This window comes from Cavia porcellus, unplaced genomic scaffold, assembly GCF_034190915.1.
Source record: "Cavia porcellus strain 051 isolate PalLab524CR breed Dunkin Hartley unplaced genomic scaffold, mCavPor4.1 scaffold_9, whole genome shotgun sequence".
Classification (NCBI taxonomy): Eukaryota; Metazoa; Chordata; class Mammalia; order Rodentia; family Caviidae; genus Cavia; species Cavia porcellus.
The window spans coordinates 36,660,636-36,686,909 of NW_026947492.1; the positions used below are offsets into that span (position 1 = coordinate 36,660,636).

Sequence of the window (26,274 nt, forward strand, 5' to 3'; positions counted from 1 at the left end):
ATATTTTTCAATATGTAACCATTTATATGGGGTAATTATTAAAAATGGAGAAAAAAGAGGAAAAATGAGTTACTGAATCATTTTTTGAAATTATTTTACTGTATCATTATATCATAAAACGAGCACAATTCATCACATTACTTTTGAATTGAAATACCCTTTTTCTGTCTACATAGTGCTCCCTAAACCTACTTAGAAAGTTTATTTGTTGTTTACTCTTGCCAACTAGGGATTGAACCCAACAACCTTCACATTCCCAGGCCCCAGTTCCTACCTCTTTTTTCTTTTCTAAGACAGGGTCTCACTAATTTTCTCAGGCTGCACTGAATCCTTCTGCCTCAACCTCCCACTCTGCTAGTATTACAGCAAGGAGCCACCAGACATATAGGAGCAGATTTTAAAATTACTCCATTGTTTTAGTGTTTTGTGTCACCATTAACTTTATCAATTTATCAATATTATAGTTTGATTTACCGTGCTTTTAAGACTTGGCTTGCGCACTGACTATGCTCTTTCTGCACAAAATGCAAGTCAAAGTTATTCCAAAATGCTTTAAATAGGATGTGATTATATATTAGCCTTCTATACTGCATGCGTCAGTGAACCAGTTTGTATTATTTCTAATTATCTCTTGAAAAAAGAAATATGCTGTATTTTCATTGAAATAATTATTATTCAATATGCATTTTGAATGTGTTAAACAGAAGCTAACATAACTGCCCAAATCATGTAAAAGTACAATAGAGTTGTACTTTAAAGTACGTATATCAATTTGAAAAACTACTCAAAATGAAAACAACTGTCCAGAAAAATATCCAGATTTGCAATATTTGACATAGGAAATTCCTTTAATAGGATACTCATTTATTCTCTATATGGTGTATGGAAAAATCATACATACTTTGTCCTAATGTTACAGAATTTTTCTTCAATCTTGAATTTGGGGATAAAATCTCATATACTCTAAAGGTGAGCAGGTGATTCTTTTTATTACATTTTTATTACTCAGATAATTGAATTTCTTCATGAGTTTTTGCCATATTAATTGTTGGAAAATGATTAAATAAAATCTTGCATAATATATCCTTGGACATTTTAAATATGAAAACACCTATATAATACTATAGCAAATGATACTTTCCATTATTATTTCATGATCGCAAGCCAAATGCCCTTGTTTTTAATGACACACACCATATACTTACTACATGTATACACATTTCTACTGTTTTTGTCAGAATCAAATAAGATCATTCTCAGGTCTCATCATTTCTAAGTCTGTTATGTTGCAGTAAAACAGAGCAGGATAATTTTAAGAGATAATTTTAAGAGCTCTTTACTCACATAGGAAGAATTTAGATTAGAAGACTAGTGTAAGAGGCCAAAAGTTCTAATTCTTTGTAAATCTACAGTAACTTTTATAACTGACATCATTATTGTGTGGTTCCAAATATATGAAAATTTTCAATATGCATTCATATGTTTCTTCATTAAGTCACTTAAAAATAGTAATTGCTGTGTTTAAATCAAAAGGTTTTCTCTCTTCATAGGAAAATAAGTGATAGAATGCTGATAGGCATGATTTAATATAAAATATTTATTACATATATTATAAATAAACTTTAACATTAAGTAACTTTAAAATACTCCTTCCTACTAAGTCAAATCCATTTTGTGAAATCACTTCTGTGACAAAATGAGCCATAATCAACTGCATTTAAGACTTGACCATAAATTTCAGTTCTATTTGGCAATAATTTATGATATGAAAATAGACAATGTATATAATCTCACTGTATTATTTGTAAGATTTGATTACATGCTATATTACTACCCTCTGGCATATGTAAAGCCTGCATAAGATGTTTTATTGAATAAATGTGCAAAAACCAAAGCATTATGAAGATACTATAACTTTCTTAGCTGTTATTTCTGACTAGTTGGTAAATAATTTCATCATACCATTCATTGAGTAAACTGGAAAGCTATTTAAAAACAATATATATGGAGTGTTGTCAGAATATCATTAAATAGTTAACAAAATTCGTAAGTATGGTATCTTTTCCAAGAAAAGAGCTAAAGAAAAGTTTAATTTATAATGCATACCAGTTTTTTCAAATATCATATATATATATATATATATATATATATATATATACAACATTATTCTAGTATTCTGCAGTAAACACTTACAATACACAAAATGTTCATTCCTTAGGCTTTTGTAAGTCCCAGGTCTCTGCCCCTTGCTAAGCATGCATTCCATAAATGTCCTCCACTGCCCAAAGTTTGTTGGACTGATAACTGACCTGACAGCAGCATGCTCTACTCTCATATGGTACACAAGACTCTAATCATGTTGCTCACTGAGTGTATCCTACTCATCAATGACAGAGTAGTTTGCTTTCCTCATTGCTACTGATTACTTAATCATGAATGAATTTTCTTTTAACTATGATAAATGTTGTACTCTTCTTTAGTAAGTATCATTACTTTTACATTGTTAATGAACATCTCAAGTCTTTATATCCACAGAATTGAGGTGTTCATACAAAAAAGCATATTACAGAGGATAGGCCAATCCATGTGGCACTGTGAACCACTGTTAGGGAAATTCTAGGTCCTGAAATCTTTAATTAAATGCTGCCTAGTACTCTAAATATTATCTTTTATTTTTTAAACTGAGACTATTTTAGCAGGGCCAGAGTGGTTGAGAAGTAAAACATAAATATGAATAATATTTAATATTAGAAAATTATGATCATTCAATCAATGGCAATACAGAAAGTAGACCATTCTATGTTTAAATCACTAAAAATTATATAAGTACTTTATCTACTTTCTAAAATTGCAGTCTTTATAAAGTCTATTTTCATTAACATTGAGCACTCATTCCTTAATTATAAAGTATAATTTTTTACTACATTCTTCAGGTAAGTATATCATACCTTATCTTTGATAGCACATTTTATAATTAATCCAGTGTGATAAACGAATGAAATTTAGAAGATAAAGCCTATAACTTTTTTATCCTCTAATTATTAACAGCATTATAGGAAGTGAGCTTTGCAAATATTCTGTAAAAAATATATTCCCTCTCCACCAACTCCCTTGCTAAAATGTACTATCCTTTCTTTAATGAGAATATAAGAATTCAATATATTTAATTCAAGGTCCAAGGAGACACCTATATGGAAGAATGGAAGGGGAATGGTTGAATAGTTATGAACCTGACAACAATGACATCTCAGCTTTTGATAAATATAAATTAAAATGTATGAGAAGCCATCCTTGTGATCTGCAATAGCATGCTTCAAAAATCAATAAAAACACTAATTTCTCAGGGATTGGAACATCAAAATGAACACAGTCCATTCATTTATTATTTCAATATGTATTTGCAGTTTTCCAGGTATTGTGCTATTGTGCTAAAATAAGATTAGTACGCTTAAAGATTTTAAACAAAGGAGACAGACCAGGTATATGTTTGTCTTAGTCACTTTCTTGTCTCTGAAACACAATACCAGACACCTTCACTTGGATATGTCTATTGTGGTGCATGTTTCCAAACCACAGTTGATTGGGAGAAATGGGAGAAGAAACATGGTCAAAGCACCTGGATGAGGAAAGCTGATCATATTGTTTTTCTTTTTTTCATTTAAAGAGAAAACAAAACAGTAAAAGGGTACAAGTAATACAGAATTTCAAAAAAAAAAAACAATAAGAAATCACTAGTTAATAGATTACATATTGTCATCTTAGAAATAGTTGTTCAGGGGGCTGGGGATTTAGCTCAGCGGCATAAGCGCCTGCCTTGCAAGTGGGTGATTGTGAGTTCAATCCCTGGTACCAATAAAAAAGAAAAAGACAAAAAAAAAAAAAAAAAAAAAAAACAAAAACAGTTGTTCAAATTACAAAATTAAAGCCTGTGAAGTGGACATTCAAACAGTGAAACTGCAAACAGTTCTGAAGCTGTTCATATTGTAATACCTAGGAATCAGAGGTAAGAAAGGAGTCTGGGGAGAATGAAAAGCACCCCCTCCCGTATCAGACCCCCAAATAACTCCCCCTTCTGCCCATCCCCACACTTGTAACAGTACATTCAGCTATGGATGCGTATCAGAGAATTAACCCACACATGATCACAGTGCCTGCATGATTTGACCACAGTCCCAAAACTTCTCCTCTGTGAGCATGAAAGCTCTTGAGGAGATGCCTGACCTAAACTATAACAGCATTCAATAACTATGTATCATGATATGTGATTTCAATGGTACACTTTTACTAAGAAACATAAATTAGATGTCAATATTTCTGGCGGAGTGATATTCTAGACCTGAAACAGAGTTAGAAAATATTCAGGATAAGAAGAGAAAGAAAAATTTTAGGCTTATTGGACAGCAGATGCAGTCAATGAGGCAGGAGATATGCTATTTCATAAGTAAAATATATATTGTTTTTGTGAAATTACCATTTCATAAACTGGCAAGCACCATGGCTAGATGGCTTATAACTCTATGAAAAGTTATTTAAATTACTTGACTCAGACTCATCAAAATTAAATTATGAATTTTAATTCTTACGTTAGTCACCTATTTGTATATTCTCAAAATTATCAATAGTATGTCTGTATGTCTGATGAAAACTAAAAGATTTGGAAATGTTATCTATTGTGAGTATGCTACTTACTATTACAGCAAACTATAGTAACATAATACTCATGGATACCTAAAACTACAGTTTATTCTTTGCTAGAGTGCTTGACTAGTATGTGATCTATGTACAATTTTGGTTATGTAAAAACAGACAAATAATAAAATTTAAATAAATAAAAATATACTGCATATGAGCAATAATTTCAAAATGAAAGAACATCGAAGAATGCATGCACTCATGCTTTCCTTTATCAAGGAATTCATACATGTGGGTAATGCAGTGCCCAATAACAGGATAAAGGTCTTCATCAAAGAAGAAAAATAAAGTGCTAGCAAATCAGTCTGAAGAACAAGGAAAGTATGGGAGTTGCAGAACTCAGGTAAAAGCAAGTCTTAAAGAAATGTTACTTTTATTCAAATTATATAGCTACCAATATGTGTCAAGCCAAATTAAAAAAAGATATAGAACTGGTAAGACTGAAGATATTGGGGAGATATTAGAAAAAAAATCTAAAACTTGAAGGAAAGCAATGGAGAAGAGATGAAATGACTGAATAAAAAGAAATATCTGGCTAAGCAAAATTTAGAAAAATGGCTTTTAAAAAACAGAATTGGAGTGAACTCTTGTTAGTACATATTCACTTTGAACTATAACTTGGTACATTTAGAATTCAAGTTGAAACCAGGTTCATAATTTTATTGTTTTTGTTCCCGCTGAATAAATTCAAGGTATTGCATTCGAGGACAGTAGTTCAAAGTTAAATTAAAGTTATATTTCTTCTCTGTATTGATTTTGTTTAGCTTCTTCTAAGCTTACAATGATGACAGTAATGATTGACAATAATCCATTGTCTAAAATATGAAACAAACTGAAATGAATATATTACATTTCTTTGAGATTTTCGTTGAACATTTGTGGTGTTATCTCATTTTTTTTTAAATGCCATCATAGTCATTACTTGAAATGGTACTATTTATATTTTGTAGGTTTGGGATATTTTAGTGAATTCAAAAATAATAAACAGTCATTCATGGAGCACATGTGTATAATCTCAGATCTCTGATAGGCTGAGGAAAGAGAATTGCAAGTTTGGACACAGCCTAAGCAATGTGGCAAAATCCTATTTTAAAAAATCATAATAAAATAAAAAGGCCTCAAGATGGAGGTCAGGGCAAAATCCTGGATTCAATACTCAGCATTATAATAATAAACAAATGAATACAAATTGTGACTAAAGATCTTTTAATGCTTTAGACTTGAAAGACTTAAATACTTTAAATTTTGATCAACATAAAATACAAAAATATCATATAGAATATTTATATATTTATCAGCAAAAGCAGTGGGTATAGCTCAGCAGCATAAAATGTAAGGTTCTGAGTTCGATTCCCAGTACTAAAGGAAAAAAAAAAGCTAGTGATGTTTACTAGCAAAAATACTATGAGACTTTCTCTATGAATAAAACATCCAGAGTGAACCTGACACACTGCTAATATTTAAAAGTGGCGTACAAATATTGCATCAATTTGCCTTGCATATATAAAGAACAAGCAATCCTTGGCCAAATTGAATTGCAGTCAGTTTTTACTTTTACTTTTGCACAAACATATCTCCTTGAATTTTATAGCTCAAGATCTTAATATTTACATTACATGCAAAATTATTAACTGCTAACTATAAAACTTAGGATAATATGTATCAAATATTACATTATACCTGTATTACGCTACTTTAGCTCATGTCTAATAAATGTATAATTACATTATAACACGTATAATTACACAATTAACATGTATAATTATTTTATGATGAACCTCTGCTACAGCAGTTATTGCCGTAACTAATGCTTTGAGCTATGCAGTCAGTCTTTGAAAATCTCATGGTATTTGGGTGAAAACACACGAGTATAATTACAGTATGAAAACACTTTACATTCTGGTCGTGACACTATTTATCTTTCAAATTTTTATCATTCTTTATCATCTTTGCCTGTGTCTAGCATTTTCCTCTCTCTAGGTGGCAACTTGAAAAAATAGCCCAAAATGTCCAAATTCCTATCCCAACCATCAGATACCAAAAAAGCATTTTCCTGCAGTTATTGTTATTGGAATGGCACAAGTCTTGTGAAACTGTAAAACCGAATGGAGAATTAATGCATCTAACTTCATCCCCCAATAATCTGCTGTCTATTCAAAATATATTTTCTTGTTACTTTAAGATCTTGCACATTTTTTAAATACAAAAGCCTCAGTCGTTTCCTCATAGAAATTTAGAAATACAGAGTAACATCCTTGTAAATGTTTGATAATGTGCTGCTGATTCCTTTAGACTATCCATTTCTCAACACAAGGACCATGGAAGTTAATGCAACAATGAATTTCCTTTCTGGTTTTGGATTCAGTGTTCACAAGCAGGTACACACTCTCATTCTTCCTTTCTCATGTTAAACAACTGCCCCACATTTCTGTAAAGTCTGAGATGAGAAGATTATTTTAATTGTGCAGCTCTGCAATCTAAGTGACCCTAGCTAGCTTCTCGTTGACACGTGTAAACTCTTTACTTTCCCTTGGTCTCAAAGGGAAGCCCTGGTATTTGATTTTGTTTTTATTTTTAGTGTATCCTACTGAGGCAAAGAAAATATAATGAATAGCAGCACGGCTCTTCTGAGTGTGTCTAGCAATAGAAAAAATAAGAATGTGGATCATTTCTGTACTTTAATAGCACTTTCTATTGATAACTCAGATGTCTTGTTTGGGAGGAACTGTTTGAGAGAATGTCATCTTAGATAGAAGAAAAGCAGAAGAGAAAAAGGAAAAAAATCATGTCCTCATACATTAAAAAGGTCAATAATTGAAAAAGGTAGAAAACACCTTTTGGATTATGATAATTTCTCTTTTGGAGTTTTATGCTTTTCTTTTCTTTCTCTTACATAAATCTTGTATTGTTGAAGCTACAGTACAAACACTTGACATTGAGTTCATAGGCTCTATTTTTAATTCAGTTATCAAAATATACATCAGAATAGAGTGGCACCTTATATTTCAGAATTTGATAATCATGACTGATTTTAAATAATTAACCCAACAGTTATCTGAGAATTAAAACTGATTTGACAAGAAACAGGGAATGCCTATGCAGTTTACTAGTTATTCTTCTTAAAAAATTTGGTATCAGATAGAGAATATGATATTTTAACTACTTTGTAACTTGTTGAATTGCAATAGAACTACATGATAACTGGAACTAATAACTAGGTTTATAATTTATTTTATTTCCAAATGAGATATTGTGTCTGTCAGTACTATTTCAGTAAGGAAGTCAAAACATATTTTACAACACATTAGTCATTATAAAATGTTAATATATGGTTTTATAATGAGTAGCAAAACTTGTTTCTATTTAGAAGTTTAATTCTGTGGAAGAGTTGGATGTATACAGTGTATAAATGAAAAAAAATTGTATTTCATCAGAACTAAAAATGTCTATATCTTGTACTTTTACTACTTTGATGATCTTAATACACAGTGTATTAATGATTGTTATTATTTTGTTATGAATCTTTTCATAAATTAAAAAAGGAAGAAAAGTTAATCTATTTCTTATGGTTTATAATCATATTACAGGTTTTATAATACATAAAAGAAATGTTACTTAGTCTAGAAATATTGGAATCTTAAATTTAAATTTTTCTCATAATTTTTTCAACAGTATACAAGTTTTCTTTACTCCAATTTGGAAAAGACAACTCAGACAATTGATGTTTTCTGATAAAGGCCAGACCCCAATCTCTGCAGGGATATAATAAGAACATTTACTGAGAACTCATTCTGTATTGTTCTATACTAATTTTCTCATATAATAGTTTTAATTTGCATATCACTTACATATTATATTACTTAGAATATAATATATTGAGAAAAATTAAATAAATGATCAATTTAAATAAAAAACTTTTCAGTAATTATATGTTTTAAAAAATGACCAAAACACATTTCATCTCTTGGTAGGAAGACTTAATTTTCATACAAAGATATCTGAGAGCGTTGTTTCTGCCAGAATATCTAAAATCAGAAAAAATATAGGGATGGGAAAAGTCATGAAATATTTTAGTAAGCTGTTCCTCAGTCCACATTATATGAATTGTTGAAATCTCAGAGCATCCTAGATTTAGTTCCTAAGGAACAATGTGGAATTCCTCAAAGGAACACTGCAAAATCTGAACCATATTCTGTAAGTAAAAGAATTATTAAAGCTTTCAGAACTAAGAAATTCCAGAATACGACGGAATTTTTAAAATATTATTCTTACAGAACAACCGATTTATTCAAGGTTAGAGGTAGAGAACTAGATACAGGTGTTTCTGCTGAAAGACATGCTACAGCAGTGTTGCTAACTGGGATTTGGACAGCTAGTTTGAATCTGAGAATCAGACTCATTCACGTACGGTTTTCGCCCTCAGTTTAAGCATTTATCAGTCTCACAGGTAGAATGCAACTGTGTTTTGCATCTGCACTGGATCTTTCACTTAGAGTGGTGGAGGGAAGAAAGACAGTGACTATTATATAAATATTTTATAAAAGTACAAACTTTATTTCTTAGAAAATTTGACAATGTTCCCAAGTATTTTAATAGCTCTGTTGCTACTTGTTTTTTTTTTAATTTCTGCTAATACATAAAAGGAATAGGAAAAAATCAATTTAATAGAGCTAAACTGGAGAACACAAAGGAACATTAGGTTATGGAAAAATGTTTAATAAACAGTATAAAAAGATGTTATAAGTACTAAGTAGAAATTAACACAAAATATGCAATTTTTTCACTTACTCTCTTGGCTTAGAACAAAAAGCTTGTTAATATACTGCCAGCTACAGTATGAAGAGACAAATATCCGAATACACCGTGGGTGGAAATGTTCACTGGTATCCTCCCTATAGAGTGCAATTTGGCAGTAAAACCAAATATGTGAATATGCATTCTCACATTTAAACCAAAAATTCAAATGTGCAATTCTAATTCTACCTCTACTCATACTTGCATAAAAAGGTATGCATAAGAATTTGATATCATATTTGTGATCATGAGAAATAAATTGATAAACAAAGTGAGATTATATAAATCATGTTATATCTTTATCTTGGAATCATCTGCAGTGCTAAAAATGAGATGTCTCTTTAATTAATATGTATAGACTCCATTGTATTAAAAAATACAGTGACAGTCATTGCTGAGGGGTGAAACTAGAAACCTATGTTATAGGAGTATATCTATGTTATATGCTGTAAAAATTGAGTTTCATACATACACACTAATGAAGTGATGAATCACAGTTAAACAAATCCATCATCTCATACAGTTACCTTTCTTTTTATAGTGGCTGTATGATTTTTTTATTTAAAGAAAAAAATAACAAAACAGTATAAAGGTATAAGTAATACAGAATTTTTTTTAAAAAATAGTAAAAAATCACTTGTTAATAGATTACATATTGTCATCACTAACACGGATGAACCTAATAGGCCTTACGATAAGTGTAAAAGATAAAAAAAAAATGCATATCTTATTGCTTTGAAAGTAGTTGCCTCTGCCCTCAAATTTGATGCTATCAAACAGACCAGAACAGAGTAAAATCAGTCAAAACAAGATGGTGGGAGCAATACAGGGCTTCAAATCAATTAATAGGAAATCAAAAAGTTACTATATGCTGCTAATATTTTTTACTTTTCTCTTAATTAAAAAATGATAATAAAAAATAATTTTTTTTAAAAAAGGAGGAGATTGAGATAAAAGAGGACATAACAACATAACAATACAGGTCAAAGCATAACAATTTCAGCAACCTAGTTCTTCACCACATGATAACCCAACAATAGTAGTTACCACAGTGCCTCTCTCCTTGAAATATTTGAATATAACTTCATATACTATGGCTTCAAACATATCAAGGCAATGTGAAACCATTCAAGAGGATGAAAGTATTACAGGGTGTTTAGAACCAGTTAACGGAAAACAAACAATGGGTTTTATATTATCTCTTTGCCTATAAAATTTTTTGTTTAAACTATCACATATAATAAAATCCAGTAAGATACAACATGATAAAACCAATGGAGACAGAAGAACAACAGTGTGGTGGGACTTCAAATCAAGATTAAATCAGCACTAGCTATTATGATGTCTTGTTTTCTTCAAAATAGCTGTTCATGGGGCTGGGGATTTAGCTCAGCGGCATAAGCACATGCCTTGCAAGCAGGCAGTCGTGAGTTCGATCCTCGCTACCGTTAAAAAAAAAAAAAAAAAGATTAAAAAAAATAGCTGTTCATATCATCACAGGCAATAATATCAAACAGCCCAGCATAAAGCCATTTCAATTAATGAGTGAAAACTTTATAACGCTTCAAAGCCACATAATGGGGGATCATGATTACCACATACTTTTATATATTTCAATCAGTTCTTACAATAGGGAAACTACTCGGTATTCATACATGTGAGTTTGATTTATTTCACTTTTGAGTATGGTCTCAAGCTGTGTCCATTTATTTATAAATATCTCAATGTGATCCTTCTTTATAGCTGAGTAATATATAGTTACCTTTCTTAATCTATTATTGTGGACAATTTCTAGTTTGTAATACAATATTAACAATAATCTTCATATTGCACATTAGTTCTGCCTACTTACTCATCTCATACTGAAAACTCCTTGTCCTTTTTGACCCCTACCTCATTATTTTGCCCTCTGTAACTCACCCAAATCCATTAAAATCACCTTTACTCAGTTTCTGTGCCTTCTTAAAAAAATAAGTGAGACATGCATTATTTCTTCTTCTTTATTTTTCTTAGACTTATATTTATCCTCATAAAAATAACTATCAATACTATGTAAAGAATAACTTTAGAATAGACTACTTAGAAAAATGCATCAAGATATTTTCACATCTTTATGGTCTATTTTGCATGACACAACTAATACCATAAAAAATGTAGAGAAGCACCAGAAATAGAAAATAAAACCACTAGCTCATTTTCCCAATTAATATTCATCTTAGCAAACATATGCCAATTTTTGCATAGCTGGTATTTCAAAACTAAACCTAGAGAAACAAACTAAGTATAAGACACATTATCTCATAAAAATTATTATAAGAAAAATACATTCAGAAAAAAAGAATTTTGTTACAGATGAAATATGAGTTAACAGCTCACAACACATAATTTTCTTTAATCACTCTTGCATTGAAAAAAACATAATTGTTTACTTTCCACTTCCTCTCCTGTCGTCTTTGCTGCCTGTGTTTTTCCTCAATCCAACACACCTTTGCTTGATAGCTTTGTCACACATACTTTTGAATGTGACTATTATGTGGTATTTATTTCTTCTACTTCTTTTCATTACACTTTATCTTCTGCAACAGTAAAATAGTCGGTAAATATTTGAGACAGAGATTAATTGGCACTACAAATATGAATACTATATATACTTAAGGGAGCATATTATTTACCTAATAAATAATAAAATATATTTACTTTATATCTCTTGCAGCTAAAGTTGCCAAGTCAAAATCAAAACAAAACTTTATAGAGGTGTACCTAACTATAACTTGTAAAAAATATATTTATAAACTCAAAAACTTGTTTTCCTCTAAAATCCAAAGATAATTCATTATTTAAAAAGGTAGTTTCAATTTGCTTTAGAAAATTAGTGTAAATACATTTGCGACAAAAATCACTTTATTAAGATCACATTTTATAAGTAGTAAAACAAAAATAGAATAAATGAAAATTGTCTACCATTTTTATCTCACACAGTATTCAAAAGTATGTTCCTTTGTTTTCAAAATATAATCTATGCTGTACATAAATTTGTAAAGGACTATTAAAACTTCCATTTGATTGGAAAAACAAAAATAAACAAAAAATTAGCAAAAGAATCACTTTTAATATGTGCAAATGAATTAAAACCATGAAAAGAAATCATGTGAAGATCAGCAAAGTAGATGAACATGTAATGTCCTGCTAAGAAAGTAAGTTATTTTCTTCATATGTGGAAAATCAGTGTGATAGTACATATATTTATAGAAAACTTATATGATTTTTCTACATTAAAAATCCTAAAGACAAAGAGAACTTGTAAGCATGTAGACCTAAAGAAACAAAAATAATTTTTTATTTCTAAACTTAAACTCCCACAGAAAATTTATATGATTTTTCTACATTAAAAATCCTAGACAAAGTGAATTTGTAAGCATGCAGATCAAAAGAAATGAAAATAATTTCTTTTCTTTTGTAAACCTATACTCCCACTTAGTTCTTACCAAAAAATTGTAACACAGTACTTTTAGTTAACATTATTGTTCTATAGGAAGAGAAAGGCAATCTTAGAAAGGTTACTGTGTCACTTATGGAAACAGAGGCAAGCAACTGAGTCAGGTTTAAACCTGAGTTTAACAAATGCAAACTCTTGTGATCTCCTCATATGCCAGCAAAGTGGACTATTTTTATACATTTTTGTTTAGTGCACCTTATTCTAGGTTCAGTTGTCAATCCTTAGAGTTCTATTTCTTTTAATTCCCTTCGTCATTAAATCCTTGTAACACACAAGCCATAAAACCATACTAGAGCTTTTCAATTTTTCTGGGAAAATACTCAGGAGGGGAATAGCTGGATTGAATGGAACTACTGTTATTGTTTGCTTGTCCACTTTTTATGCTTTGATTTTGCAACTTGAACAACTACTTCTAAGACAACAATATGTAATTTATCAACTAGTGATTTCTTAGTGTTTTTTTAAATGCTGTATTATTTCTACCCTTTTTCTTGTTTTTCTTTTTTTAAAATAAAAAAAAATCCTACTAGATCAAATCCTTAAAAAATCATTTAAATTTATTGATTTTAATTTTCTTAATTGAGTAATTAATAAATTGAAGAAAAAATAATTGGTCTAAGTAATAATAAAGGGGTAAAAATGATACTGAAACATATTGAATACTATCCAATAATTAGGGAATAATGTTATCCACTTGCTCCTGGACAAAGTCCTGACCCCTCAGTTGTCTCTCAAAATCTTTCAAATTTCTTCATCGTATAAATTTTTAACTCCTATTTTTTATTAGATTAAATTTCCTTCTCCCTTCTAAACATTTGTTTCATTTCTGTCTCTCTGACTTCCAAATGAATATTATTCTTTGCAAATCTATTATTTAAATGTCCTTTAAGTGTTAAGAACTCATTTTCTCTGGATCATTTTATTCCATTCCCACCAAAAGCATTTCCATTCCCCAAAATTCTCAGAATGTATGACCAAGTTTTAATATGCTTGCTAGTATATTTGCCTGAGTTTTGCATTAAGCTGTGCCCAACTGAGCAATTTTTCACCTCTGCATTGTCAGGAATTAACACTCTCCCTTCCTTTGGATTTGGTATCACACATCCCACTTTTTTAAAAATGCCTATGCAAGGGAACTATTTAAAGACAAGATCACATACAGGATCATCTTTAAATGCACACATTCTAATGATATTAATATCTCCTCCCATAATTAGGACAGCACTGTTCCTCATTTTAAAAAATAGAATATTTTGATGGATAATTAACTTAAGCTTGTATGTTACAACGAGAACTGGACTAAAATAAAATTTTCTTCCCAAATGTAATATTGTGATGCTTTTATACTGTCATTATTTTGCCATTAAGAAGTAGATTTACCTTGTAGATCATCAAGACTAAATGATAATTCTTAGCTCCTTTTTGCACATGAAGAAAGGTTAATTCACTTATCTAAGATTCCCCAACTAATACTCTGTTTGGCCAAACTGAACCCTAAAATTGAAACAGTAAATGTTTTGATCCACACAGCTTTTTTATGACAAACATACTATTATAATCATTAAAATACTATTTACCAATCTGTCCTGCTACTATTAAAACTACTGCTATCTTTAAAAAGACCATGTTAATAAAGTTTCACACTTATTCTACTCCTGTAAAGCAAATTTGATCAGCACTATTAATATCTTACTCTTAATAACTAAGAGAAATCAAGCATATTTAAACAACACATAGAATTATGTTTTTTCCACAATATCTCAGCTTCCTTCATTTTACTCCACATTTAACTGTAACATCAGAGACTTGATGTTTCTAAAATTCTAAAGTTAGCACCATAATGAGCTATAGAGTAACACAGCTTTCACTGCTTTAATTTAAGTTGCGTAGGTGAATCTTAGTACCAAAGTTGCATCTAAATAACATAGGTTGTAGGCAGTAAACACAGCGATCAGAGAATTGCATGGATCAGTCCAAGCTGGAAAAATTCATCAGGGAAAAAGAAGCAGACTCTAAAAGGATAACTATCAAAAATTTGATACATATATATGTATATGGCTGCATATAACTCTATCATTGTGCATTTCACACTGAACTAAAATCACTCTTTGTACTTTTTAACAACTAAGCTTTGAAGTACTTACATTTTTAGCACTACAACTGCTCACAGTAGACCATTTCTGAGTCAGTAGTATTCCACAGAAATTGCCTTAAATATGAAAGTAAGCTGGGTGTGGTGGCACACATCTATAACGCCAGCATCTGGGAGCCTCTGGTAGGAAGATCACCATGTTTTGGAAATCAGCTTGAGTTACACAGGTGAATTCATGGACAACCTGAACCACATGGAAAGAATCTGTCTCAAAAATACCTAAATGAATGAATGCATAAATCCATAAGTATCTAAGAAACGTAATTGTCATTTATTTTACCCATTAAGGTACATACAAACAAGACCACATTGAAGAATAAAGAACAAAATCATAGAGTCAGTCATATGATTTTGACACAGTGAAGAAGGTAAAATTTCATAAAATCGCATCTTGATTATTGAATTTAAATCTTGTCACTATTCCTTTCCATTACAGCTACTGCTTCATGAAAATATTAAAGAATTCAAAGTAAGTTTTATAAAAGTAAATATCAAAAGAAATTAAAAAAATATAAAAAACATTAAGGACCACTCTAAACAACCTGTTACTCACACTATGGTGATGTGATATGTTTTCTATCATATTCAGGTCCACTAAATTTTTAGCATATATTTTATCAAATTTAACAATAGATGAATGTTGGTTCGGTCTCAATGAAAAAGAATACAATCATAAAGAATACAACAATAAAGATTACAATAAACTAAAATTTGTTTTTTAATAACTTCCTAAATTGTTTAACATAAAACTAGAATTTGCATATTAGGTTATACATGAATTTCAAAAAAGTATATACTTCGAAAAATTATTTTCTTTTTTTAAGATCCTCCAAAATCATTATCCTGAGGCAGTTTATAATTTAAAATTTAATCAAAACTTGCCTAGTACCCTATATTTTTTCACCCATATTTCTCATTCAATTTCTATTTCATTCAGTGTTCCACTGAACATTCTTTACTGAAAAAGATAAATAAATCCAACTTATGACTAAGAAGAAAAAAATTAACAAAGGAGCTGACTTTACATAAAGTGGAAAAATCGCTTTTGTCCCATTTCCCAATTGACTATGTGCTCTAAAAGCTTCCCACATTTTTTAACTGAAACTCTCAAAAAGCTTTTTTTTTTAAATATAGTATGTGTTAGCTTTTGCATGCGCACCATATTCATTGTGAAAAAGTTCACATTTAGCAGTTAAGTTCTTCAGTTCTAGATGAATAGAATGTTGATTCAGTGGTTTTCCCTGTGTCATAATAACTTGATCTTAAATTTCCTTATCTTAAAATATGTTTTACAAATCATCACAGGCAACAGTGAATTTACATAGACAGTCCTGTGTCCTAATCTCAACTTAAACAAGTACAGAAATAACTGAAATATTTTACAGTAAAATGAATACAAAATAGAAAAAGTGCTGATCTAGAGATTAAAAACAACTGAGTTCTAATTTCATGTTTTCATTACTTATAACATTGAATATCTCTTTATATCACCATTTGCTTTCACCATAATGAGTAGGTGATAATGGTGATCTTTAAGACTTCTCAAACACACAATATTATTACTTTTGTATGTTTATTCTATATTTTGTCACAACTTATTTATCATGAAAGTCTCACAATTTGTGCTGACTTTTAATGAAGAAGTGATTTTAGCATCAGGAATTCTCATTCATTAGCTCAGGTCATTACAATAATGGCATTGAAAGAAAGTGATGAAATAAATTACAAAGCTTAAAATTCGAAGTATTTCCTAGAGCTACAGAGCTTCAAGTTCTTATTTTAAGTATTTGAAAATACTCAAAATCATAAACACATAAAGTTCATGAACAAACTGTTTAATTATTTTAAATCAAAGGAAGCAAAATTAAGCAAATCTGTATCTTTAAAAGGAAATGTAATGAGCTAAGTATGAAGATGAGAAAATAAGGAAAAAATTTAAAGTTTAAAATACGAAAATTTTCATGAGCTTTAAGAAGTATTTTGGGATAGTTAAATTGCCAAGGAAACATCTCATATTTAAATTATGAGATTCTAACTAACTAAAAATTACACTCCAGAATTCCTTTTTAAACCCTGTCACTCACCTGTACCTTCCCATTAATATTAATTTTAATCGCAAGCATTTTTTGTCTAAGTCTGAAGTTTTAGAAGTGAAGAACAATAATACCTCAGAAAATACTACATCACTGAAAGTAAATCCTTGTATAAAAATACAGTGGGCAAACACAGGTGAAATAAAATTACTATTTTACATTTATTGAATGTTACCTTTCTAGTTGGTTGAATTTCAGAAAAATTCTGTTTAATCTCAAGGTGAAATTAAACATATTAGAAAATAAAAATGAAGTATCATATACTTTAATATAATTTCTTAGAAAATATTTCATTTATCTATTATTTCATATAGATTCCATTTACCTGTTACTTCATAGATACAAACTCCCATAGTGAAACATTTATGAAAATACATGAAAAGACCTGATTGTGGCTGTAGATACACTATTAAATATAGTTATCTTATAATAACTTTCTCAACAAGACCCTGTAGGCTTTAAGTTACTCATGAATATTTCTGTGAATATCATGAGTTTCAAACTAAAGAAAATTTCAATCAACCTTTTATCACCTATAATAACAGCAAAGTTTCTCTTCCACCTCATATGTTATAGTTTTTGATGAATGAGAATGAAATTATGATTTTTTTACTGAATATTTGCCAACTGTAAGAATGTTGTGTAGTATATTCCTACTTTCTTCATAAAATGCTTGCACATGTAATTACATTTGCCAGTGAATGTTAAAAATAAGTTTTCCATCACTCAGATATTCCTTTTTTGTCTGAAATGCAACTGTTTAAAATTTGAATTCTATTCATATTAATCCCTGTAATAAACTCTTCAACAGGAACATATAACCTAGTAAATACAGGAACTATAAAGCCATGATTAGTGAAAACTACATCGAAACAAATTGGTACCTTCAGTCTTAGACTATATATCAATGTTTTTTGGTGAATACAAATTGAGTTATAAAATATTTGAAAACATAACTGGCACAGAGAAAATATGGTAATCCTTCTGGACTTGTCAAGAAAAACTATTTATAGAAAAAAATGTGGTAATATAGGGGAATAAGTTCTGTAGGTCATTATGAGTTTCTAAGACATCAATAAGCAAAACTGAAAAGAAATCAGCTTTACACATATGATGTGAAATGCATCCACTACAATATTTTTGGAATTGTTTAAGAATGGCACTGGTTATAGGAATACCAGCTTAAGAAACACCTGGGAACAAAATATGACTATTTTCTTAAGATTCTCATTAATAAGCAATCTCACATACTTAATATTATATTAAGGAATAATAGTACTTTGATTTTTACTTACATAAGCAGATTTTCAAAATTTACTTTTTATAACTACTTTATGGTCTATCTAGAGTTCTACTTTCCTGTACTGGAGCACAGAGGAACTTCAGTAATCTGACTAGCTTTTAAATCTTTATGAGTTGTTGCAAAAGGAGTAATATTGTCAAAAATAACAGTACACACCATTCTGAAATATGCAATCAACATTTTGCATTTTAATTTATATGGTATAGATAAAATTGAAAATGTTCCACACTAAATTTATGAAAATATTTTAATAGGTAAAATATAAATGAAATTATTTGAACAGTTTAAAGCAATTTTATGGGACTTAATAATGATGAAATTTACAGGCCAAGTATTAAAAAGTAAATATATGTAAAAAAAACATTTTAAAATTCTTCCATTCACGGAATTGAAACACTGTGATTTACTCTAGTCATTTTAAAAGAAAATCACTTACTAGTAGACACTGTTCAAGAGTCTAGTGAAAATAATAATATTATATTCTATTTATCATAACCTCCTAACTATGCAATAAAATAATCAAAAATTATAAAATAGGAAAATTTAATAGAAAGAGTAGGGATGGGACACAGTTCATAACAGTATTTAATCCTAAATCTTATATGGTAAGTGTTTTAAATACTTAATTTTTTTAAATGTACCAACTTCTAATGTAGAGTTATTGATCACAATAGGACCGCTGCAGGGATCCTACTCCTCTGAGCCTCCGATCAGTCTCTTTCCTGCTATAAAGTGCTAATAAGTTCATAGAACATATTTGCACTGCCTTAAGACTAATCCAAAAAACAGAATTCAGAGACACACAAAACTCTTATTTTAGTTTTATATCTTCAAGAACAAGAGATGAATACACCCAAGTTCTTTTTTTTTATTTAAAGAGAAAAAAACAGAAAAAAAGTGTAGAATACATAATTTCAGAAAAATAAACAGAAATCACTATTTGATAAGTTACATATTGTCATCTTAGAAATAGTTGTTCAAGTTACAAAATTAAAGCATAAAAAGTGACATTCAAATAATGACACTGCAAACAGTTCTGCTCAATGATCCAACAAAAACTTAGTAATATGGTTATCAGTCCTACACACTTGGTTTTTATCTTAAAGATGGTAAGATTAAACATAACAAAACAGTTCATAAGGAAACAATTTGAAGAAACACAGATTTCAAAGCAAGTCCCCTGGAGATCTTCACTGTCTATCTTACTGTCTCTAATGTTCTTCCAAATAGTTGTCCCCACCTTCACACACCCAAGTTCTTGAAGTCAGAATTTTGAGAGAGTAATATAAATACATGGATCTATTTAAGAGAAACAAACTTCCAACCTCTTAATAAAAATGTTTAAAATATATATTCAAATATAACACAAAGCCTATAGATAATCAAAATGTGCACTTCAATGAATTCAACATATCAAAATATTTGAAATAGTTAATTTCATAAAATTCTGGTATAGCATTTAATGGACTGAGAGGTCACTAAAAGCTGCTATAAAACTTTTAGTCAACTAATTTACATAGTCAACACATCTTTGCACTATTTTAGCCATGTAGACTACTAGACAAGTTTCATTCTTTTTTATTTTAATCTTCACAAAAATATACCTGGTATTTTATCTACAAGTAAGGCAAATCCCAAAATGCCTTGGCCAGCATAGCATCCTTTGCTTTGCCTTTTTTTTTTTTTTTTTTTTTTTTTTCCCTTTCAATCCAGAGAGCCCTCTACCCTTTACTGACACCCTCTGGTCTTTATTGCTAAGTCAATTTTGGCTTCAAATCATATTCTCACCTCTGCCCTGAAGGTGATGAAAGTTTTTCAAACATGCTTTTTAAAAAGACATTTTAAGTAATGTACATTAGGCAACTCTATTTCTAATAGTTTTATTAATTAAATATAAGATTGCAGTAAATTTTCATAAGCAACACATTTGTAATTTTTTTCTTAAATAAACATGTGTATCTATGTTCATTATTTGATTTTAGTTCAGTTCTCTAAATTACTGACCTTATGACTATTAGGCTTCTTATAAGAGTTGAATTTCTTCTGCTCACCTTGGGAAATGTTCAGTTACATCAATCAACTATTAAAAATTTCACAATTTTAGAATTTTAAATGGTTTTCCAAAGGCACACTGGTACACAAACCTCACAACTCATAGACGAACTGTGGGCACTTAGTGACTTATTTGACTTCTTTATTCTAATTTTTAAACATTCTAACTTTCCATTTAGTTTTCTATAGCATGAGAAATAAACTAAAATTAGCAATTTTTCCTCCTCATTTCTTAGCTTTAGAAAGCTTTAAGTAAGAATAACTGAAGGCCCCAAACATGTCCTACATGAAAGGCTTGGCAATTATATTGTAATAAACATTTCACTGTCTATTTTATGATATGCTTTAGTATCTTCTTCTCACATTCTATCCAAGCTATTTTCTAATTGCTTTTTATATCACATTTTCTATTTGTTTAAACTTCTAACTCTGAAATTGTTCTCTCTTTGATTAACTTAGTTTTTACATGTAATATCTTTTCTTCAACCATTTATTTTATGTGAACATTCTTATATAGTTATATTTTTTTCCATTTGATCAAGGCAAATACGCCTTTCAAATTTAGGACTCAATACCTGTTCATAGAAAAGTTAGAGTGATACAAACATGAAACAGTAAAACATGCAAACGTGTGAACTGTTCAAAATTGACTACCGGCCCTTTTACAAAAAAAAAAAAAAATATGTCCTAATATGACAATCTCTTTTATACTTAGGGACACAATAATAACCACAATGAATTTCTTAAGCTCTCTACAATACTCATTAGTATTTCTTCAGTTCTGTTGCAACACAGTAGTAACTAATTATGCTTCCATTAATTTTTAAACTTGAGTCACTATGCTGGGTGTTCTAGTATCCTGATGAACATTAGCTTTTTAAAATACTTATTTCCACAGCTGAAAGTCAGGATCAAAACAGAAATATGGGACTGCTAAATGATTTTCTTTCAAATTAAGGAAAGATTAATTGCATATAAATAAAGTATTGCACATGCAATAGTTTTAAAGTTATTTTGCTTCCAAACCTGCATTGAAATTACCCAGAGTTGTATTATGTCCTAGGGGTTATAAAATTTTAAAACAAAATAAATCTAAACTATGTAGTGGATTCTTGTTCAATATAAAATTATATTAAATAACTTAAACATTTCCAGGTTGTCACAGTAATTCTCAGCTAACTGAAATACATGCATACATACATATCTCGAGTTTTTGTAACAAAAATTTTTCTCAGAACATGTTTTCATATTAATCAATCCCATTTCTATATCACATTTATCAAAAAAAAAATTCGGTATAATCCAAGAAACTGATTTTTTTGGATTCCCAAACTTTGTAGAACTTCACTTATCCAGCATCCCTGCTGAATTTTAACAAGTTGTTGCATTTCCAAACGCCCAGTTATCTGGGCTCCCTATTTTCCAATACACACTGCTCAACCATCAGTCACACAGTCAGTACCTGAGAAAAGCATTCTATTTTCTCAACAGTGACTTTCTTTTCCTAGAAACATTCTTATCCCGCCCTGACATTTACACCTTATCATTTATTTGTATGCATGCACTGTTTACCGTTATTTTTAGTGCCGTCGTGAGGTACATAAATAGATTATACTTACTCTTGTTTCAACTTTTCAACATAAAATCCTAGCCGAGGAAAATCGCAGATAACATAAAAATAAGCCTTCTCTGACAGTCTTCACATTCTGGCTACACAGCAAGAAAAGATGGCTTTGGAGGAGGAAGTGTGTCAAAAGCCCTAAGTGGCAGGCAGATGAAGTGCACAATCACAGAAAGCTGTCACTGGCAAAGGAATGTCAGCCACTTACCCATGAGACGCCAGACTTCCGCGCCCTTGCTCCGTGACTCCCGGTGCCCGGCGCCCCGGCCCCTGCCAGCCCGCACAGTTCCACAGGAGCAGTTCCCGGGTCCTTCTCCGCCGGTGGCAGCAGCAACTGCGGAGTTCTCAGTCATTCAGAGGGAATCCCGCAGCTCGCCCCGCAGCCCTCTGAAGAGCGAGCCCAGGTAACGCATCCCTTCCGCCCCGAGCTTTAATGACACTTTAGCCGCCGCCTCCTCGCGGCCGCGCTCGCACTCGCTACTTGTTATATGGCGAGGCAGGTGCGGCGCCCCCTCCGGCCGCGCGCGGGCCCCGCGTTCTCCTCCAATGCGCCCGCGCGCCCCGCGCCGCGCGCCTCTGACTGGCTGTGTCCTCCGGGGCGGCCCTCGCCCCTCCCCGCCGCCCGCGCGGCCGCCGCCGCCCGCGCCCAGCGCCTCACTGCCTCGCGCCGCCAGGGTTCATTTAGCAGGTCCCGGGGTTTAAGAGACTGAGCGACTCCAGGCAGGTTCCTTCCGTCTCCCGCTCCCTGCCTCGCCTGCCACGGCTCCCTTCCCTCCCAAGTCCCCCGGCCGGCTCCCCGCTCTGCAGCCCCTCGGGGGTGGTGCTTGGCCCCCGCAGGTCGCAGGGGCGCAGCCGGCTGAGGCTGGCGGAGAGCGCGGGCGCAGAGCGCGTCCCCCTCGCCCGGACGCCGCTGCTCTCCGGCCCGACCCGACCCGACCCGACCCGGGCTCGAGCCTGTGACCCCGCGGCGCAGGCTGAGCATCCGCCGGGTGCTCCCGAGAGCGGGCTTGAGCACTTTGGAGAATTTTCCTGGGTCCTGGCTGGGACGCGCCTCTCTTTTGTCTGTACCCTTGGGAGTTTCCTCTGAGGACTATTAGGTTGGGACTGTTTTATTTCTACTGGATTTTGGTATTGATGGTTCGTGTCAGTGCTAAAGCTAAAAACATTGCCTGCTTATTCTCAGAATCTATTATTTTTCCGTTATCTCTCTTTTCTGTATCTCTCTCTCTCTCTCTCTCTCTCTCTCTCTGTCTCTGTCTCTTTCTCAATTTTTATATCACAGTGGCAATAATTGGGAAAAAAAAAAAAAGCCCAGATAGTAAATCCACAGGGTGGCAGCTTTAGTGCCATTGTTCTGCCAGTCTCCCTTCTATACTCTTCCTCACAGTCTTGGGCTCATTCTCCAATTCTGTCTGTTCGCTTGGTGGCAACTGACTGTTAAGTAAATTATCTCACATTGCGTTGGCAGTGTGTTTCATATTATAGAGAATGTGGTTTGCACCTGTATGCAGTGGAAAGAATCCCACGGACTGTCTGGGATTGCTGTACATCTGTGTCTGCACTTGAGAGTGTGTGGAGTCTGGGTCACACCTGTGCCAGCTGGTGACTTATTTTCATGTGTGCTAAGTCCAGCCTGGGCTGGTTCCTCTGCTCCCTGAATCCCCCAGTGGGGTCCAGCTGGCTCTGAGTGATGAGTACAGTGCCCTTCACTCTGTGGCTGGGAGCCATCGACCACAAGCTCTGCACTTGTTCTCTTGCAGCTTTTCTGGTAATTAAAATTAGTCTTTTGCCTGTTTCTTGGCTTCTTCCTACTCATTGACGGATGCTGTGGAAACACCCAGTCTGCTTTAGGCTACCCTCAGGATCTAGACTGATTTCTTGCCCATAGCAAAGACAAATTTGTGCGTTCACATTTAATGCTTCTCTACCCTTACATACTTTTTATTTTCTTGTTCCAATGATTAGGTCATTTTCTGTATGTGTTAGTTAAAGGATTGTTGTGGAGATTCAAATTCTCTTGGCTTTTTCTCGACTTCGCTGGCTCCACTCCAGCATCAGAGTGTTGGTTAACAGAAAGAACCACCAGGGCTTTTAAATGTATCACAAAATAGATTCAAAGTCGAAGACCTTTAAAACATTTTTATTGTGTAATGACGTTTTTGCCTTTAAATGTTTATTATAATTTATTACATACGGCTTTAGGTGAGATACAGAAAATGGCTTGCTGATGGTTTTCTTCTCTTCCTAGAATACCTATTATTTATACTTGGTTTGATTGTGTTGGCTTTCTGAGCCATCATCTGCTTCATAGATTTTCTTTAACTATCTTTGATCCAGAAAGGATATAAATTGGCTTATAGAAATTTATTCAATTAAAAAAAAATGTAAAATAAAATCAATAAAATCAAGATATAGAGTAAAAAATTAGGACAAATGAGATGAAACTAGAAATAGGATTTGTAGAGAAAACTTCATTGACCTTTTGTTTAGAAAAAGCCTGAGATTGTTAGTAGCTGATGAAGTGTAGAAAATATTACTAGTCATGTGATTCGTGGTACCATCGTACAATGTGGACAAGCAAATATATCCTTCAGATGTTGTGGATGGATTAAGTCTATTCCCCTAAAGTTAAAGAGCCTAAAAGTTTATGATATCTTCACTTTATATAAAAAGAGCAGAATTTCCCCAGAATGGATCATGAACATGTTTTTGACACAGTAAACTATGTGATTACGTTTTTTTCTCTTGAATTTTCCATTAATTTAGAGGGAAAATAAGGCTATGTTGAATCTGGTCAATTAGAGAGAGTAAAGGCTATTTCTGTCAGTTAAAATTGAGAATTTTACCTTCAAGTAATTCGTTTGGGAGAAAAGGTTCATATTTAAATTTCATCAGAATCTAGAAGGTGATTACATTTATTCTCTTATAATTTGTGTTTCATTTTGTTATATTTCACAAATGTTCAATGTTAATTTATTTTTATATATTCTGTACAAGGATAATCTACTTGATTTCATCTCTCTAGAAAAAGTCTAGAATTTTGTTCTCCTGGAGTTTATTTGGAAAATGAAGACAATATATCATGCACATTTCTATGTCCCATTATATCCACAGGGTTCAAGTATAAGCTTGCCAGTGTCTGAAATTAGAAACATTGGCAAGTGGGAAACAAAAGTCACTGTAGGAGTTTTGCCATGCAAGAAAAGCAAACTAATTTCTGTTTTCCAAGTACCTACCAAATATTTTCCCATGTCATAACTAAGATTTTCTATTATTATCATGCGAAATGGAATTTTAAGACATTGTTTTAATGCTTTTCTTGAAACTGTGTGCTGTTATAAAATCTCAATTGCTGTTTACTTAATAAAACACTCCTAAAAGATCATTTACTGTTGTCAATTTGATAATGCCAGTGACATTTTGAAATTTACCAGCTTTCTCAATCTTGATAAACTATCCTTTGAACATTGACTATACTAAAAATACTGTTGTAAGTGGGCTAAATGGTTTACTAGTGTTTTTCATGTTGTATTTAGAGTACCTCATCCTCCCTGCCTTTTCCTTATCTGAGCTTGTCTGGCCCATCTTGGTGTAATCTTAATCTCTTTATTGCCTGATCCCTAGTGGGCAAGCAAGCACATGCAGCACATCTGTAACAACTGAGTCGCCTCAAAGCTTTTGTCTTGTGTTTCAAATTTTTAAACTTAAATTATTCCCTCCCTTGGCCTTTCTCTGATTTCATTCATATATGGTTTGCAGTCCTAGTAAACAGATAAAACTATTAATATATTCTACCAAATCGTCATATAAAATGTAGCGAAAGAGTGCGATATTCAGTTAATGTCTAGATCATCATCTTTCTTAGATTACCTGCTTTACCTATTGGAATTACTTTTAGCAGTTAATGTTTTCTATTTTTTTATCCTGTATTTTATATGTTAATAAGAATGAGAACATGAAAGTACTTACACTAAAACAGGAAATAAAAATCCTGAATGATCAGCGTACATTAGTGTTCCATATATATATATATATATATATATATATATATATATATATATATCATATATG

At 31.9% G+C, this 26,274-nt stretch overlaps 1 protein-coding gene across 3 annotated transcripts in view; it reads right to left on the minus strand.

Moving 5' to 3' along the window:
• Cntn5 (contactin 5) overlaps positions 1–22,578 on the minus strand; it is a 1,085,282-nt gene extending 1,062,704 nt beyond the window's left edge. For 2 of the 3 annotated variants that reach the window (XM_063256195.1, XM_063256196.1), the window contains exon 1: positions 22,412–22,578. The gene's annotated coding sequence lies outside the window, so the exon portion shown is untranslated. The remainder of the gene's footprint in view (positions 1–22,411) is intronic. The other variant, XM_063256197.1, reaches the window with a different exon arrangement.
• Positions 22,579–26,274: the final 3,696 nt, after the last annotated feature.